This window comes from Dromaius novaehollandiae, chromosome 2 (assembly GCF_036370855.1).
Source record: "Dromaius novaehollandiae isolate bDroNov1 chromosome 2, bDroNov1.hap1, whole genome shotgun sequence".
NCBI classification, from domain to species: Eukaryota; Metazoa; Chordata; class Aves; order Casuariiformes; family Dromaiidae; genus Dromaius; species Dromaius novaehollandiae.
In genome coordinates this window covers 95134863-95152472 of record NC_088099.1, presented here as the reverse complement: position 1 = coordinate 95152472, position 17610 = coordinate 95134863, and positions in this window count along the sequence as shown.

The following is a 17610-nucleotide window of genomic DNA, read 5'->3' as shown; positions in this document are numbered from 1 at the left end:
AAAAGGTTTAGTAGAGATGCAAGAAATAATGTAAAAAGATGGTTCTGTGGCAGACACTAGACTATGTTCGTGAAGACCTAGCTGTAATGCCAAAATCTGATGCAGACTTGGGATATTTATTTGAACAGAATGCTTATGCTCCCCAATTTCTCAGAGCAGGATTAATCTTCCATCTATTTTATGTGCCTGATGCTTAATTAAAAGTAAAAATACCTAGAAAAAGAGCTACAGATAAAGAACACACACAGAGAGAAGTATTATACACACTTTCTGCATATATGGATCACCCTTCAGGGGAGCTAGGCTTAGGTGAATTTTCTTGGCAAAAGTTGGACCCCAAATACTGATGAAAGCTTTCTGCAGATAGTAAGATCAACTGTTTGGCTATGAGAGGTTAGTGAGATCACAATCTCTTTTGATGCTGAGGATGTGAGAGGGTGAAAAAATTATAAAGCCATCTCCAAAAAAAGAGGAAAATTTCATTTTTATATCTCTCTTTATATATACATACACACACACACACATATATAAGTAAAAGTCAGAAAGTAAGCTTTCAGGGGTCCTATACCCATTGTACTCAAAGTGTTTTTTCTAACTGCATCAGTTAGCTAATAAAAGGGTAGTAAGTACCTTTACAAACCTTGCCTTAAACACATCATGGCTGTAACAGCAAGATCACTACTAAATAATCAAACAATCATCCCCTAAATCATCACCTTTTTAAAAATGCAAAGCATAATGGTACCTAGAGCAGAGGATGGAAGAGAAAACACACCCTTTGATCGCATTTCATCTCTAGCTGCCTGATGACATGTGAACAGAAATCCAGTGAGTCATAGGCAAGTAACATGATTTTGTGCAACAGCAGGGAAGAATGATTAAGGAAGGCAAGACACCATAATACATAAAGCAAAAGTGTACATTAGGGTGAACTTAGGTCTTCTCAGCTGTAACAGTAAGCATGGCTGTTTGGCCAGGTAAGCTTTAGAGAGAAAAATGAGCACAGAATACAAAACTGGGAACAGTACCTTAAATGTTCAGGTTGCAATTGCTCAAGGGTGAAACCGCTTTGTTTACAACCTCTATTTGAAGATTTCTAATGTGGTTGCAAGAGAACCAAAGCACCATCTTTCCACAGTAATATTTCATCCAGCCTAATGATTCCAGCTTAATGTGAGCAATGCACAGAAACTTAGAAATAAATAATTGATGATTTTACACTGTCTGAGCTGGCTGAGTCATCTCACATACACTATTAAAACAGCATCATGAGCTCAGCTGGTACAAAATGCCTAGAAATCCCCAGTTCCTCCTGCAGCAAGAGCCTTTATTCCACTCAGATTGAGACAGTGAGAAAACAAATAGATTAAGGAGAATCTGAAGGTTTGTCTTTTCCGTGAGAAATTCCTTCTCTAGTTCAACAAGGCCCAAGTCACAGCTTTCTCTGCACACCTATAGCTCTTATGCAGGTAAGGAAAAGAAATAACTGTTCCAACAAGACAGGCAAGTTCTTAGTTCAGGACTGTGAAGTCAATGATACTGCTTCTGGAACAGTCACCAGGACACACTAGATGTAATGCTCACAACATGGTGTAGCTAATGGAGCTCCCATCTCATTTTGTGAGCATAAATAATACCATAACTCTGCTACTTACATTTAAGGAGGACTCTCCTCACCATGCTGTAAGTTATCTTAAGAACTAACCAATCTCACTTGCATCTTTGGGGGGAAGGGGAGAAATGACATCATTACTAGCAGGCCCTCTGACACAGAACTTCAAAAATGCACCATAGAATCACCCAACAGCTGAGGTTGGCAGGGACCTCTGGAGATTGCCTAGTTCTATACCCTGCTCACAGCAGGTACAACTAGAGCAGGTTGCTCCAGGCTATTTCCAGCCAGGTTTTGAGCATCTCCATGGGTGGAGACTCCACGACCTCTCTGGACAATCTGCTCCAGGGCTCAACCACCCTCACAGTAAAAAGAAAAAAAAAAAAGAAGTGTTTTCTTATCTTCAGACGGAATTTCATATATTCTGGTTTCTGCCGATTGCCTCTTGTTCTGTCACTGTGCACCACTGAGGAGGGTCTGGATCCATCTTTTTTACTCTCCCCACTCAGTATTTACACACGCTGATAAGACTCCCCTCACCTTCTATTCCCCAGGCTGAACAGTCCCGGCTCTCTCACCCTCTCCTCGTATCACAGACGCTCCAGTCCCTCAGTCATCTTTGTGGCCCTTTGCTGGACCCGCTCCAGTAGGTCCCTGTCTTTCTTGCACTGAGGAGCCCAGCACTGGACCCAGCACCCCTGATGTCTTACCAGGGCTGAGCAGAAGGGAAGGATCACCTCCCTCCACCTGCTGACAACACTCTGCCTAACGCAGCCCAGGATACCACTGGCCTTCTTTGCCACAAGGGCACATTCCTGCCTCCTGGTCAACTTGGTGTCCACCAGCCCCCAAGTCCATAGCTCTCATCAGAAGAAACTTCATTTCTGCCTTTCACTTCCACAGCATGTTCTTCAGTCTGATCTTCTCAGAGAACTACATGTAAGAGCTGCTAAGAGATAGAGAAGAGAGGGAACACTGAGTTAAGAACAAGTAGTCGTGCTTAAATGCAGTTTTCACATGCTTCTGAAACAGACTTTGGGCATACTACTAGCATTCAGTGCTAAGCCTTTTCGAGGGCAGTTTTACCTCTGAGATAGTCTAGTAACAAGATGCCACAAGAAGGGGGCCTCCCATTCTCCTCCTCTGGCCATAGGTCCTCACCATTTCCTCTGTACAGGCAGGAATCTAAACCAGCAAAAACTCACTAAACCTACAAATCTAAGAGTAAGTTTTTGCTGGGTCAGCTGGCTCACTGCAGCCAGTTCTGGTGTAAAGGAAATAGAGAAGCCCTCCTTATGGATTGCTGTTAGGTGTGTGATTGCTTTGCCATGTTGCCATGCAACATAGCATACGACAGAATCTCTAGCTCAAGTCCCAAAAGTGGGCCACTATTGCCCAGCATCCAGCTGTCTACTCCGAAGTATAGATGTGCACCTTACAGGAGTACTGATCTTACTTTTATGACTGGTCACAGAGGGCCTGATGCTGAAACTGAACTGATTATTCCCAATGGAGCAAAAATAAGGTATCAAAAAGGGACTTGCACTATCATGGCTGGTTCTCCTCCAGAACTTGGATTTTCCTAGTCTCCATGTGCCCCTTTCTCCTGCCCTCTGAGCACAAAGTCAGAGGAAGGACAGAACCTCCCTCACCCTCTCTTCAAATCAGAGCACAGTTGTGGGACTGGAAGGGAACACCACCACCAGCTTTCCTCCAGCTAACATCAACAACTTCAATAGGAATTGTCCTGGGACCAATACAAACTCTGGGGATCATCCAATAACCATTGAAATTAATAACAAAGCACCCAATCCCCTCCAGATAAGGCACTCAAAACCCTATGCACCACAGAGAAAGAACAGACTAAAGAGAGGTTCACAAGCTCCAGTAACCCATTTCCCAGCTAAATGCCTAAAAATTAGAGCTAGACTAACATTAAAAAAACCAAACAACCACCCCCCCACCAACAAAAAATAAACATTGTATTTGAATTTCTTCCATGAAATTGTCTGAAGAATTACTTGTTTCTGCAACAGAAACTTAAAAACCAATCCCAACCCAACTTCTTTTTTCCTCCTAGCTGGGAAAGGTAAAACTGGCAAATTCCTCCACAAGAAAATAACTATCCAAAAAAAGAGACAGGAACTAAACACTAAAACTAAACAATTTTAATTTTAAAAAAATTCTCTAAAGACATTTTCCATTTGAGAGTAAAAGGGATGCCTAAGGAACAGAATCAGACATCCAAAATCCAGACAACTAACACAAAAAGGTCATGACATTCTGAACTAAAAAACAGAGACCTGGTTTAATCCAAGATGCACCTTTTCAGTGGCATCTTCTACAAATCCAAGGTCTCCCACACAATGCAATCATCTCAACCATGATGAGAACTTGGACTAAAGCAGCACACTCAGAAAACATGCAAGTAAAGAAAGGAAAAGAAAGTAAAATGGTTTAAAAAAAGAAAAATTTGGACCACGAAGATACTATTAATGGCACCTATGGAAAGTATTGCTTTTTTTATAAGTTAGATACCATCTTCCAAACAATCTTTGCTCATGTCCTGACAATTCTCAGTGCAAAACGTGAGCTGCCACAACTACCCTGTTTTCCAGTTCTTCTGATGGGAAAAGATATTACTCCATAATGAATCTAACAGTGTCTTCAACTTATAATGGGCCCAAAATGCTCCCAAAGATAATTGGACTAGATTCCTAGCTTAAATTCTTGTAGTATTACCAATGCTTAGCAGCAAAGAGAAATGAACTCTCTACTGACACTAGAAATAAGTAATAGTGTGCAAACTCAAACAAGGAAAGCTTTCCAGCATACTGTGAAGTTTTATCAGGCAATGGATGATTAAAGTTCAGTTCAGACTGTGGTCAGCTGAAGCAATACTCTGAATATGATTTATCAAAGGTGGTGGGTTTTAACCACTCTATTTTAAAATAATATATTGAAAAAGGGCCTGGCTGCATGCAAGAGGACTGCATTAAGTTAAAAGAATCTCATTAAGATGATCAGAACTTATGAATCTTAGAAATCTGACTTGTAAATCAAATCCTGTCTAGGAAAAGGATTAAGACCTTTTCTTAGCATAGCCATTATCTAGATGGGAAAAATGGATGAGCATCACTACCAGAAACCAGAGCATGTAAGAAACACTCTCAGACAAGTCAGCACTTCTGCGGCTTGAAAATACAGAAGTAAATCAAGATGCCCATCTAGCTTAACATGAATTAACCTTTAATTAGCCCTGAAATATAGTTTTCTGAAATATATATCCACAGCAGCAGATTTCCATTTTGCTGCCTATCCCATACACAGAGTCACCAGGGTGATCTGTGCAGTTTTCAGTTTCTGTGAGACTATTAGAACCATGAAAAGGATCTGGTTAAGCACAACGGTGTGCAAACTTATAGGTTCCCAGGGGAAAAGGGTGCTTGGGTGATCACCAATCTTCATTTAAAGAACACTTGAGGGGTTTATAACATTCTAGGCAGAAGGGTTTGGGTTTACAAATGTCTGCACATGTATACAAACATGCACACACACACTCAGAGACATACCTCCCATCTACAGTCTGCAAGACCCATTCTTCAAAATATGCCCTATTTCAACAAAGACAGCTACACAAAGCACCAAGAGAGCATTTCTGGGTCATTCCCACCCAGCTCTGCTCTGCATTTAAATATCTTAATGCTTAATATGGTTCATTCTGACTGGGCAATTAGAAAATCCACTTACATGTGTTTGTCATAGATTTAATCTAAATCTAGTATGTTTGACTGTTACTCAAAAGGGAAGGCAACTCTACCTGGAGGCAACACTTTTGGGTGGATTTGTTAGTTTCTAAAGTATCCACAGACGTTTCCAGTTTGCATTTGCTCCTATACAGGCAATTCAACATTAGCTGCAACTTTGTATGTCACACTTGGATCGTTTACTATTGTTTTGTAAAACCTGAAAGACTTATTACAAAAAGGTGCAATCTGATTTTTCCCCCCAGCAGCTCTGATAGAAACAGGCAGAAAACAGACAAGATTCTTCACTCCCAACCGCCCTAGCTACATCCCTTTGCGGCTATACTTGCTAAAACAGTATTCAAAGGTACATGACTTCACCAGTGTTTCTAGCTGCACAGCAGACACACAACGAATGTTAAGGGCAAACTGAATTTCTACTATCTCTAAAGAATAAGGATTTGGGTCAGCCAGGACTTCTGATGAAAACAGGATGACTCCCCTTTCACATCACTCATTTGTAACTACATAATATTTCAAATTCCAATTTCAGTGGATGGGACATAATCATTCTACTTCAACCCTCTCATGCTTTAAGGAAAAAATATACATCATGCTGATAGATCTGGATCTGTTTATTTTGAAACTGAGCAAGAATATTCTTTAGAAGATTTAAGGGTTTAAAAAAAATTAAAAAGCAGTATAAGGTCTTTTTTCTTTTTAGCCTGAGGAGATGGAATTTACAGGCCTTTTCTGAAATAAAACACAAGTCTCTTACGCTACATGAAAATTTCCAAGAACTTATTTGTCCAAGCATACATTTCATTGTTTACTAGCTGCTTGAGCTAGTGAAAAAATAGAGTAGGAACAGTGAAATAAGTTTAATGGTCTATCACACCTATTCCTCTAAAGATGCTTCTGCTTCAACAGAACTTACATACTCAGAAAAGTAAGGTAAATGAAACACCTATATTTTGAAGCATAATTTCACTTCAAAGTTTTATAGCAGTTTATGTGTTATCCTATTACTTTCATCAGTAGATGCCAAAGTATTTAAAAATGATCAGTCCTGTTATCCTCAATTTCCATATGGGGAAAGAGTCTCTGAAATACACTGTTTTGTCCAACATATGGTTTGGCCATTCCCTGCATCAAAGGATTGCCAGATGTCTATATCAACTGTCATGATGTATTCTTCCTTGTTTTGCATTCCTGGCTATAAAATGGATATGAAATGCACAAATAGAGATACATACAAGAATTATGTGGCAGTCAACCATAATTCAAATTTGTGGCACACTGGAATCAGAGCTTTCTGGTTCAAATTTTATACCATTTCTGTAATAGCTTGTACGGAGGTTATCTATCAAGACAATACTAAAAGCTAATGATATAATCCACATGATTTGCAACATCTGTGAGAAAAAAAATCCAACTTTGTGCTAGTAATACTGTCTTCATTCTTCATACTCTGGCATTGGATCTAAGGCCAAGCCTCCATAGCAGCAGGAAATACACAACCAGTTTATCATGTTTGTGGTCATGACAGTGTATTGTCAGATAAGCCTCATGAGACACCTTTACCTTTCAGTTGCTACAGATGTGCAGCCATGTATAAACAAACGGCAACAGATGTCATCATTCAAAGGATGCATTTATGCTATTGCTTGCAATATTACAAGGTTTAATGCTCTTGAGAAATACCTTTATATTGGCTTGAGGTTAGAGAATGAATTAGTCACTATAAAAGGCAATTGCTGAGGAGTATCTAGCAATAATTCTTGCTTCTATAAATGTGTATTACTCTCACAAAATGTTTCCAAGTAGAAACATTGTGGCTTCTTTGGGAAAAGCTACTCAAGAATGGTCAATAAGCAAGTTTCTCCTACTAATCTAAAAACATTTATATTAGAATCAGTCAGTTCAATTGCCAGTCATTACAACTGCCTGAAAAAATACAGGGGAGGGCATCCTCCCAACTCCTTGGGAGGGTGAGGAGATTAAACAGTACCATTAATATTTACAAGATAAACATTCTTGACAAAATACTTCAATATTGGTAATATTTTGTAGGGGGAAAATAAAGGTAAAAAGCCATCATTACAATATCTAAATGTATTGTGTCTCATTGATTGCACTCTGAGATCCATTAGCCATTTTATTTATTTCAGAAAGGACTATTAGGAACCTGTGTTAGAAAACACCTCATTTCATTCGCAAGTTATTTGGAAAAACATGCCCCAAAGTTCACAAGCATGAAGAAACCTTGATTTAGTCTGAGCAAGAACACTGTTCTCTGGCTGGCCATAAAGTAACAACATCAGATGAGGTGCTCCTCCTTGGGTCTAGAGCCCATAGCAAGACCGCCTTCACAGCCCACCCCCCAAAAAGCATGTCCTTTCTAATCACTGTCAAGTTTGCTTCTAAAAATAAATACCAGGCCTCTTTGAAATCATATCAGAAAAGGGAGCAGAAAATTCCTCCAGAAATAAGAGATTAGAACTCTGGTAAACTCATAAAATACTAATAGTTTCTGTGGCTTGCTGAGACCACAGATACTTTCACATCACCATGTTATGAACGTATTACAATTATTAGTGATCTAAAATTAAAATATTTACTTTGAAAATGGATCTTTCTGCTGTTTCATAGTCTCAAATGAACCTGTGAGAGAGAAGTGTTACTTCATTAGGGGCCAAAGGTGACTGAAAAAGGAGCTGATAAACTGAATGCTAAATTTAGCATTCTTCATAGGAAACCAGAGCCTCAGAAAACAAAACTGGTGATTCTTGCAATGACTAAGCAGTGAATTAGCAGCCTGAATGCTTCATCAGTTTAATCTTGTTTTGCAAACACTACATAAAAAAAAAGACTCCTTGCTCAGTTTCTGCCTGCCAAATAAGTGCTGAATAATCAACTCCATACCAACAAGCAGAGTATAAAATTATATAGCAGTGAAATTGCTTTATGAAATACAACATATAGGTTTTAAGGGTCAGAAGACTAATTTCAAGTATTGTGCTTTCTCCTTAGCAAAAGGCTACCCAGTTCATCATAGATGAGCCATCATCCAAATTTACCTTTTCTGTTGCATGACAGAAAGGTAATGTGTGACTGCCAGTTCTGCTAACCCAACTCCAAATTAGAAATGAATAAACAGAGTCAGGAGAAACAGTTGAACCTTTAGCAGTAGTTTCAACACAATTAGCCAAGACCCAGAGGCTGGTCCCAAAGGAGACTTCACAGAGTAAATGATAAAGGCACAGATTTCGAGCATTTAACCACAAACTACCACTCTCACAGTTGAGTGAGGTATGTGCTCATTGAGGGCAGAAATTGATTCATACAAAGTAGGCTAAATTCCAGAAATATCAGTCTTGCCAATGCTCATCCTCTGTTTCACTCCACAGGCACCCATTCAAGGAGAAATGCAGTACCTGAGCTACCAGCAAAGGGCTGATGCCTAAAAATGCCTCTGAGATGGTTCCCGATCCTGTTTGCTCTTGCCTTTGGACTTATTTGACCACCCCAGGAGGAGGGGAACCAGTCACAGGCAACTTTGCTTCTCTGCTGGTCAAGCCAAAACAAAAAGGCAAAAAAGGCCCAGGGGGAGAGGAGTTTCTTAATGAAGTACAAAAGAGAAGGGAGGTAATGGAAGTGCAGAGAGATTTTGTTCAGATGCCCATTCACTAGCCCAGAGTAGGAGGCTCACAGCTAAAAGAAAATCCACATAGTTCTTCGTACATTGCTGTAGCAGGTGGTGATAAACACTTGTACTGAAGTGCACACACTCGCATGGGGTGGTGCAGGCTGAGGGGACACAAGCAATAAGATCCAGCAGGCCCACAGTAGAGGCCCAGTCTCAGTGCCCCACACCTCACAAAATCCTTCCTCCACCTTTCCAGACACCCACGGGGCTGGATCCTGACAGCACGTACTTCACAGATGGAGCCACTTGCAGACCTCTACACCTATGATTTGACAGAACATTTTACAACCCCTTTTGACAACCTCATGGCAACATAAGCTGAGAAGCAGTAGAGACTCCAGGGACTGTCCTTGTTCTGTTTCTCTGTGCACAGAGAAATATTAAACAGATACGGCATTGCACAGGGAGGAAGGAGAAAACAGAGCCACCAGGATGCTCCTTCTCCTGCCACATCAGGGCATTTTTCAGTAGCTCCCACTTGGCAATCCTCACATGGGCAGAGGACAAAGAGAAAGGAAGCCATGAAAGGCAAAGCTGAAACACCCCAGCACATGACTTTCAGGACTGTAAGACAGCAGCTCCCAGAGAGCACAGAAACAAGATTTGTCTGCTGTTACAGGGACACCGCTAGTTCACCCAGCGGCAGAGCACATTTAAGGCTCTTTTCTATAGGAACCCAGTAATTCCCTTTTTTTTTTTTTTTACTTCCTAAAAGGATAAAGGTTTTTTTCCTTCTTGCTATTTTTAAATCCACCTCCTCTTTTTCTTCCCCCCCCCCCTTTTTTTTTTTTTTTTTTTTTAAAGAAAATCACTGTTTTAGAGATCAGCCTGGGAGATGTCTTACAAGGAGAAGCTGTTTGCAGGATCGTTGCTCTGCTAATAGCATCTCTTCCCCAGCAGAGCTGTTTGTTAAAAACAGTGACTATGAACACTTACAAAGGAGCAAGACATATATTTCTATCACACTTTGCAGACTAGAATTCGATCTGAATACATTGTCAAAAGAGGGCTGATGGCAGGCAACAAAGGTCATTCCCTGCTCCAGGCTGTTTGTTTCCAACAAGCTCATTTCACAGGATAGTTAACATAGCCTTTCACATTAAGGATGATTGCTCAAAGCACTTAGGGTGATGTTGTCTTAATATGGAATCTATACCGAGGTGATTGCCACAAGTAGTGCTATACAGTGCTTGAGATTTTAGCTTAGTTCCCAAGAAAAGGATGGTTTACAAAGGTTAGTGGAGTGGAACAAGACATCAAACCTTATATCAACATTTCTGTGATTCTGAGAGTCCAATTACATCTCTTCGTGCTGTGGGTATTTCTCAGAAATATGATGCTGTCACACAGCATTTTATTTACAGCAAATATAACTACTCTTGCAGATTAGTTTGCTGGGTAAAAATTTTAGACGAGGAAGCAACTAGGATTCCTTCAGTTCTTCTGCTTCTTGCATACAGTGATATATTCTCAGTGTTATTTACCTAGTTATTCCATTTTCATTTCCTTGCAGACAAATCAGTTGAAAGGGGAAAAAAGAGGGAAAAAAATCACTTCATATCATTAATTCAAAGGATATGTCCTAATTTTACGTATTATGTCATTATACAAGTAATATATATTTTATAATTATATAAAATGAGGAAATAAAATATTATAGACAGCTACTACAGTTAAAAAAAAATTTATGTATTATGAAAATGGAAGAAAGTTCACCCAGAATCCTCAAACAGAAGAGCTTTTCCCTCTTGTGCTTTAGACTTGGGACCATCACATTTGAACTTACCATAACTGTTCACACAGCTATTTCTGAAAAAAAAATATCACCTCTCACTAACCACAAAGGTCCATTAACTTCATTGTTGTGTGGATCCATTGACTGTTTTGGGGAGTTCACTAGTTAAACTTAACAGAATCTGCAGGATGTGCTGGTTTGTCTTAATATTATCAAAAGTCATAAGTATTCTGATTTCTTGAATCATGAACTGCATATAGTGTGAAAATATGAGCTAATAATGAATTTGTAAGTTGTCTTTCTACAGACTTTATTTTAACATATATACACACACACAATTCCATGTTACTTGGCCAACAGAGAATGAGTCATTTGCTGTTATTTTCATTGCTCACACTTGCATCCTCTACTTGCAGCAGCAATTAAAAAAGTATAAATGCAAGCATATGGATTGTATTGAAGCTCAAGCCCTGTTTAAGCTCGTGTGTAGTTATATTAGGAGTAACCATTTAACTATACCTTCAACTATGATACGTGTATGTCAAGTGGAAATAGACATCAGGATTGCTTTTGTCAATACATCTTGCTGCATCAATCGCCTGTAACTTGCACTTTCCTGCCACCGTGAAAAAGGGACAGTGTAGAAATCTTAAGTGCCAATGGATAGATGCACCAGCTACCATAGTTCATTCCAGGTACATGGACATGAAAATTGCTTCCATCTCATTAATTATTGGGTCCTAACAGTTTCCCTGAATTTTAAGGCAGCGTTCACAAACTGCTGATAGACATACTTCCCTATACCTGAAGGGACCTGAACTGTTTGGCTGAAACAAATTTCCAAGAGCTCCAACATCTTTTTTACTGTAAAAAAGAAAAGATAGCCATGTCTGTAGCCTAATTATTTCAGCATCAAAATTGCATTTTTTTTAATCTTGCAAATGCTACAAGTGTTTCATAGAGTAGAATGTTTCCAGTTGCCAACCCTGCAAACTCCCCCTGCGACTTTGCATGCATAAGATCTAATTCAGTGCATACTGCCTAGTACAGAGGCACCTACATTTGTCAGCCAAGCATTTACGGAGCTCTCTATAGTCCATTTGCAACTGCATTTACCAACATGCTCACCGAGCATACAGACAAACACTAGATCCTTACATAACACACAATTTACCTGTAAGTGCTGCTTAGTGCAGTAATGACCAAGGGAAAGGAGGGAGAAAACCAAAGAGGTTGCACTTTGATCTGCTGTGCTGAGTTCTATCAAAAGCATGGAATAGGTGAGGAAAAATAGAAGAAGAGGGGAAAAAAAAGAGGGGGGGAATAAAAGCTTACATAATAATGCAAGTGAGACTTGGTCATTACAGGTGATTTATACGTATCCAGTTAATTAGATGTGGGTTAAGCTGTTCTGTTAGACAAAGAAAGGAAAAGAGAAACCAGCACGCGTGCGTACACGCGCACAGAATCTCTAATGCCTTAGACCAGGCTCAAAACAAAACTATTAAAAAAAAAAATCAGGATTCACACGAGGTATTGCAAAACAACTTTAAAACATGTAGAAGACCATACTTTTTTCGTCCACCTCAGATGAGATTTCTTGCTTACATAAAGTCTGGAAACAAACTGCCATATTGGAGTCCCACTAGAATTAATTGTGCTGGAAGCTGTTCAAAAGTATTCTAACACTTAGATTAGTGAAACAAAGATACTGCTACATTTAAAATAAGCTCATGGCCTCAATTGCCTCAATTACATTGGAAGATGGAGGTTCTCTATGGTGATCAGTCTAAGCTTCTTTCAGAATTACTTCATGGCACCTACAAGAACTGAATCATGAAGTATCCAGGGGAAAGCAGAGTCCTAAAAAAGCCTGTGATTCATTCTACAGTGAGCTGTTATTTCGGGAGGTCTGAATACTATTACTAGCATTCAGGATTATCAACCTGTTTTTGTCAACTCTGAAACAAAAAGAAGTCTTATTCATAGTTGCAATGCTAATAGGTTTACAGATTGGTAAAACTATTACAAAAATGGTTGGAGTTTTGCAACAGTGGTCACCAGAAGTAACCGAGGTGTATGATGTATTTATCGTTTTCTGAATATTCATGTCCTTTGGTTAGCCTGGCTCAGTACCCACATAAACCTGAGGGACCTTCTTGTATCAACTCTGATGAGCTTGAGATAGAGCCTTTATGATTTTTTTTTTTTTTTTTGCTCTAAATGAACATCAGTGTCAGAATGACAGTACTGTCTATGCTTCATGAGGAGTGGTTCACCGAGTCCTGTTTTCAGAAGTGCAGCAACCATATTATACACTGTATTTCTTAGGAGTACATCAAATTGTCAGACTTCAAAGAAATGAAGAAAAATTATATGAAGAAAAAAGCCTTCACCTGTAAATAGGTTTAAAGCTTTACAAATAACTCATCATTGTATCACTATTGCCCTCCTTTCTGGTATTTTGGTGCTGCAAGTGGTGCAAATTAAGAGAAGGAAGCCAATCTGCAGGCAGAAACTAACTTACAGAGTTCATTTGAAGTTTCAGAAGGACTCCATAGAAGCCCCTCAAAATATAAATGGAGACCTTCAAATAAAAATGTGAAAGGAATACATCTCCCAGCCAGTCATCTTTCTTCACCAGTGGAGACTGCAGGATGACTTGTGGACATTAGCCAATTGCCACTACTATTAACTGTCTGCATTTCTTCTGTTGGACCATGAGTGACAGAAATCCCAAACTGCACAGTGTGCCTGTGCACTGGGAAGGAACGTAGGAAGCAGCAGCAACAGTGTCTTACCCGTGTCTACTGAAACAACAGTCAAGGCATGACCTTAACCTTGGCAGTTTCTAATTATTATTCTGAAAGCAGGGGGAAAAAATTACCCAATTCATTTAAAGATGAAAATTAGAAAGGGGTTCAGGCTGCAAAGCTAAAATTTCAAGGTCCTCACAGCTGGGAGGAGTGGATCTGACAATCCTTTAGAGTCAGCATCAGGGATCACTGATGCACAAGCACAGGACAGATTGAAGAGATCTGTGCTTAATCATATGCCGTAGAACAAACAAAACAGAATGGACCAGAGAAAGAAATAAACCTCTTCTGCAGACAAATGGATTTCAGCCTACCTGCTTTTTGTACTTCTGTCCATAACTCCAGAAAGCTGGTGCTTTTCCATGGCTCTGAAACTGTCACTGAATTGATTGCCTCAGTTGCCAGGGAAACCAAGAGAACGATGCTAATAGATACCATTTAGGACACGGAAAAGCTTAACAAATAAAACTGTTTGACATGAAAAGCACAGTGTCACAAGTTGGTTAACAGCTATATTGAGTCTTAGCACAGAAAAGGGAACTGGCTGGGATTTTTTTCCTTTTCTTTCATCCAACTTTTTTTTTTAACATGAGATATTTACTGCTTTATACATTCTGACTGGTTTGACTGTCAGCATTGCTCCATAGTGACTTTTCCAGCTTTATTTCAAAACAGAATAGTTAGCTTAAACACCAAGAATCATTCCAATTCTAAGCAGTGGAGTATAAGCTCTTTAAAAGCATTACACAAGATGCAAAATAGGAATCGAGTTTGAGAATGCTCTCCAGAATTTAGAATTTAAGTGAAAGACACTTGATTTAAGATGCTTCCACCTTCGCTCTCATAAACTAAGTTATGGAAGATGTGTGATATAAGATGTGGCAGATCTCATAAATTAAACCCTAGATGTCATAAGTCATACAAACGTAGGTTCCTGAGAGTATAATAAGAATTTATATAGGGGGAATCCTAAGTTTTCTTGGCAATCATAAAAGGACACTAAAAAACAGTTCAGGGCATATTCAATACAAAATAATCTCAAAATGGCTTGCATGCTTTTATAGCATGCAACTGTTTTATAAAAGCATCCTTTTTATGGTTTTTGTTGGATTACTTCATCTGATTAAAAAAGATTTCTTAAAATGCAAAAAAGTATATGGGAACTGTAGATTATTTTGTCCTTTTCCACAAGCTATATGTTCACGGCATGAGTCATATATATCAAAAGCAACTGCACAAATCTGAACTCATACCAGAGTAAAGGAGCAAACTCTAGGCATATACTTATTTACAGAAGGCTTGAGGAGATATTTCTGCACTGGAGTCATAGATGACCTGTACTCTGACACCTCCTTGCCATGGAAACCTCGCCCCCCTGCTCCCATCCTCCCTTGCATCCCTCGTGGTCCCTGCCTGCCACAGCTCCTACGGACTTGTGGCCCCTCCTTCTGGGCAGGCAGCAGCCACTGGCAGGACCAAAGCATATTCAGCCCTGCTTGGCACTTCCAGTTAGAGGAAGGTCCAGGAAGGGAGATTTTAGGCTTGCTATACTTGACTAAAAATCTTCTCCCACATGACATTCTCATGCACACAGAGATCTCTAAAACGCACTGCCTGTCATGTCTTATTGCTTAATTAGTATTACATAGAGGTAATTACAGGAGCCAGTGCCTTTCTGTGCCAGATATGGGGGTTGGTGAGATGGAGGGAAATTCCAGCCAATTAATGAGAATTCATTCCCAGGGGAAAGTCTTTTATGGAGGCTAAGTAAGGACAGAGTTCATAAGCTGCACCCAAAACAAAAAAGGGCAGGGGGGAGGAAGGTTGAAATCGGTGGAAGAGACAGGGAAGCACAGGCTCCAGCTGAACAGGCACTGCAACAGGAGAAATGATTTCCAGCTTCCCCTTTTCCTGATATTGGGAATCTTGGCCAGCTGTTTCAGCTTTCACTGGTGGCAAAGCCTGAACATGACTGCCAGGAAGCTCTGCACTAATGACAGTCCCACGACTCAAGATCAAGTAGCGCAGAGTGGCCCAGGACTGCTTCCTATTAGGAGGGCTGTTCTATACATCATCACTAAGCACTTCCTACCCATTATCCCAGCCCAAAGCATCAGGAAGACTGGAGGAGACATTTCTGCACTGCCACTGAGGTTAATTACTCTGTTACACAGAGAGTTGTATTTCCTCTTTCCGTTGCACCCACTTCTCTGCTTCAGACTCTTTACTCCAGAATCATACTTCTCTTTAAGCCTGGAAAAATATTGCCCTTTCCCCATATGGTAATTAGAAACAATGACCTAAAATAACAGGAAATAGAGGATTAAGCAAGTTGATTAGAAGAAATACTGGACAAGAGCCCTGAACACCATCCAGATACAGAATGTTAAAAATCACACACAGAGCTTTTTCATGGGTATGTTCTGTTGGCAGACATTGACCTTCGGTGATATTTCAAAACAAAGACTAATCGAATTATCCCCAGTGTTTATTCTCCATACAAGCACACAATTTCATTTCCAGAAGGATATCTCGATTTTGCCCAGTCTGTGGACAATAAACATTGCAGGCTCTCAAGATATACAGATTTGAAGCAATTTGAGTGTGAGACTGTTAGCATCACTGTTTAAGTGAAAGAAAAATAAAGTTATGACATTTTCAAGTTGGCTGTAGGTAAAACACTTAATGAAAACACCTTCCCACTACTACCCTTTGCTGCTGTTCACCTTTTAGTCTCCTCTGTGGCCTCAGGAGAGAAAGCTAAAAACATTAGATGTTCCTGACACTTTTATAGCTTGTGAAATTTAAATAGCTCTCCTCTTGGTCAAGAAGGATTCTTTTTTTATTATTATTATTAGTCCCAGCACTGAAAATTAGCCCACTCCAATTAAGGCTTCAACAAGAAGTAATGTCTCCCTTCAGGGAATACACTGACATTTTAAATTAAGAAACATTCCTGCTAACAAGCCTATAAATCTTCCCAATTAACTGTGTTTTCCACTAGTTTATGAGTCTTCTATTCAATTTGATAATTCTAGTCTCCTGACAGGTACAGGGAAGGACAAGACCTCTTTGGAAGTAGTTCTCCATTTCTTACAGCAAAAGGGGATACCAACTCCCTCACTAACGATATTTTTATTTGATGCATCTGAGCTAAATGGCACCTCAAAAGGTACAAAGAGCCTGTTAGGGGCAGATATGCCTTGATCCCACAGCTCTCACACAAATTGGGCCATGGGGTGAGGGAAATTACTTACACTAAGCAAAATGCAGAGCTAGAGCAGCAAGATTAAGACTATCAGCATCCTCCTGTGGCAATGTAAAAATCAGGAGCCTGGAAGTGCAGCATTTCACACACAAGCAAAGCTTTTCACAGAGAGCACAGTTCCCTCTCTACATCCTCTACCATACTCTGACCTTGTCTTTTACTGACACCTTCTTCCTTGATCCATCCTCAGTGACACATTGAAAAGCCTGGATAGTTTTCATTCTTGTCAGGCATATTTATCACTCTCCATAAAGAATCTTCTGTTTGAGCAGCTCTAGAAACACAGTGTTAAATGACTATCTCACAGGAACACTTTGCATACTTTTTCTTCAAGGGTTATTCTTTTCATAACCAAAGCTTTTGAGGAACAAATATATGGCCTGTCTCTTAAGAAATATCAAAGAACAGTTCTTGGTGATGCCTAGTGAGGTGGGCTAGAGAAAAAAAGCTAGTGCAAGCACATCCGTCAGTGATACTAGATTACCTTTCTTCCCAGAGTATACATGAATTTATCACCATTAAGAAGGTAGTGGCTGAAGGAAGAGTTAAACAGGAGAGAGAAAATAGACATGAAAATAACAATGAGCAATAAAGACTTCAAGGTGGGACGGGGGGGAGAATATACAAAGAGAGCCCTGCCTTTTTTGAAAAATGGTTATCAAAAGCCACCATCCCTAGTTAGAATAGGCAAGCAAGGGTACTGCCTGACACAGCACAAACACAA